The following is a 2,676-nucleotide window of genomic DNA, read 5'->3' as shown; positions in this document are numbered from 1 at the left end:
ACCAGCGTCTGAATAACAAAACTTGCCCAACAAGTTGCTTCCAAGGGGAGTGATTGGTCAACAGGCCCTCGGGGTCCACCCATTCCTCTACTCCGCATCTCATATAAAGGAGGAGGTTATATGCACAAGCACAAAATACTGAATTATTCAGTCTTCCTGAATCACACACACTCACACATACCAACATTACTGTATGTTCAAGCACAGGACTATAATTCATCTGAGAAAAACAGTAATCAGTGCAAAGTATTTCTAAAAGTAGCTATATCTTCATACAGTCATATAACAACAACAATTATTATTATTATTGTTGTTGTTGGTGGTGGTTAGTATCATTATTATTAGAAAGTGGTAACCCACTGTAAAAACCTGTTCATTAGGTTGACTTGTTACCGGTATTATCTTGAAACTGTGATTAGCCTATAGCTACTGTACAAAACTATAATTATCTGAGATTATTTACCAGTCATAAGAACCAAGTATTTCATAATGTATACTAAATTACTTACAGTGATAAAATAGTACTATATTACTAATAATATAATGATAATAATAAACGTGGTAGCCCACTGTAAAAATAAATAAATAAATAAAAATTATTCATTGGTTTACTTAGTTACCTGACCATATGGGAAAAGCATGAAAGAAAAACATGGAAGACGTTGAACATGAATTTACTTTTATTTTACATAAAATGTGTTATAAGAAGTAAAAAGTCAAAAAAATAATGGATAATTTATTTAAATAAATAAATACTGTGTGGAAGGCAAATTCCCATAATTCTCTGTATATTTCATCACATTTGTATTTCCAAGTTTACCCTAGGTGTCAGCAAATGCATCTCTGAGTCTCACTGTTGCGCATTCCTTTTTGGCAAATTTGCTTTGCCTCCAAGTTAGATGTGAGCAGGATTTTTAGGCCACTCCAGAAACAGGATTAAGGACATGCACATTAACCTTCTGGATCAAAGCCTCTTCAGTGCAGTTGTTTTCGCTCAATATTCTGGGCCACTTTCCTGTTGAAGGAAGTCTTACAAGTTCCAGTGCTCATGCTTGGGTTTTAACATAAAGTCCAGTTTTAGAACAGAATCTCATATTATAGCATCTCACGCTTTGGATTACTTTTGCCAAACTATGTGAGATGTGATATGAGTTTATTTCAAATAAGGCTTCACATTAACTTCCAGATTTAGGACCTGTATGTTGCATGCTATTGTTGTCTCGTGTGTTTTTCTCATTTCTGTCCCAGTGGACTTCAGCTTCCTGTGAATCTGTCCTGGCCTCATCGGTAAACAGATTGAGTGAGCTAAGCCACCCAAGTTACACAGTAAAACTAAATATTCTTATTGGATCATACTGATAACTTGCCATATTTTTTGTTGTTATTGTTGTTGTTGTTTTTTTTGTTGTTTTTTGTATTCCAACTCTATAGAATAAAAGGTTTAAAAGAAACCTAATGAAAATAAAATAAAAATGATAATGTTGTAGACAGCTAAAATATTTTATATAGGGATTTCAAAGAAAACTATGTTTTGGAGGATCCTGATTTACAGTGTGTAAATCCAGTCTGTAGCGAGCTCTGTGTAAACCTATGAAGACAAATGAGCAGTAGAGGGCAGCAGAGTGTGTGCAATTGCTTAGAAATCAGACCGAACAACAGGCTCTCCACTGTCTTAACAGAAAGCTTTTTTTTTTTTTTTTTTTTTACATTCCCTGTTCCTCTGCAAAAAAAAAAAAAAAAAAAAAAAGAATAATAATAATAAAAAATTCTAAACTTAAAAACTAGATCGTATCGTATCATTATGATCAATGCCCATATTGTCTAAGGGGGATGTAGGGAATGTATCTATGATTGAATGTATGTGTATTTATTTATTTATTTGTTTGCTTGCTTGCTTGCTTGCTTGCTTACAGATGACTTTCTATATATTGACTGTCTAATAATAAATAAATAAAATCTATAAATATAACAATATAGGTCCCCTTAATAAAATAACAAAAGATTAAAACAACAAACAAGAACAAGAATATTATAAAACATAAAAATAATAAATATAATAACAAAATAAAAAATCAACAACAACAACAACAATTATAATAATATAAAATATAAAAATGATTAATAATAAAAAAGAAAGAATAAATCAACAACAACAACAACAAGAAAATAAAATATTAAAAGTAATAAATATGATAATAAAATAGGCTAACAAAGAATATAAACAACAACTAAAATAATAAAATAACTATATGACAGGAACCTCTTGCTGAACATTTTTTATTAGAATCTGAAGACACAACTGTTTACTTATTGCAATGTAAAAAAAAAAAAATTAATCAACGACAAGTACCTTATTTGTTGATTGACAAAATTAATAAAAGTCGCCCATTAAAATAAATTCTTATGGAGGAAAAAAAATACATTTATTTATTTATTTATTTATTTATTTATTCATTCATTCATTCATTCATTCATTCATTCATTCATTCATTTAAATTAAATTAAATTAAATTAAATTAAATTAAATTAAATTAAATTATAAATAGGTAATGAACAATAAGAATATGCTAAATATAGCAAAAAAAGAGAAACTGTTGGGAAACCGCTTATCGATGCTATTTATATTATGTAATAAATGTTCAGATAGATTTTTGGTTTGATTCAAAACAAAATGGT

At 29.3% G+C, this 2,676-nt stretch overlaps 1 protein-coding gene across 1 annotated transcript in view; it reads left to right on the top strand.

Annotated features, from left to right (window-relative positions):
• Nucleotides 1-2,676, top strand: part of LOC128013988 (annexin A2) — a 327,457-nt gene that overhangs the window by 197,971 nt on the left and 126,810 nt on the right. The gene's annotated exons all lie outside the window — the stretch shown is intronic.

This window comes from Carassius gibelio, chromosome B25 (assembly GCF_023724105.1).
Source record: "Carassius gibelio isolate Cgi1373 ecotype wild population from Czech Republic chromosome B25, carGib1.2-hapl.c, whole genome shotgun sequence".
Lineage (NCBI taxonomy): Eukaryota > Metazoa > Chordata > Actinopteri > Cypriniformes > Cyprinidae > Carassius > Carassius gibelio.
Note: the sequence above shows the minus strand (reverse complement) of the source record. Positions and strands in the feature narration are given on the sequence as shown.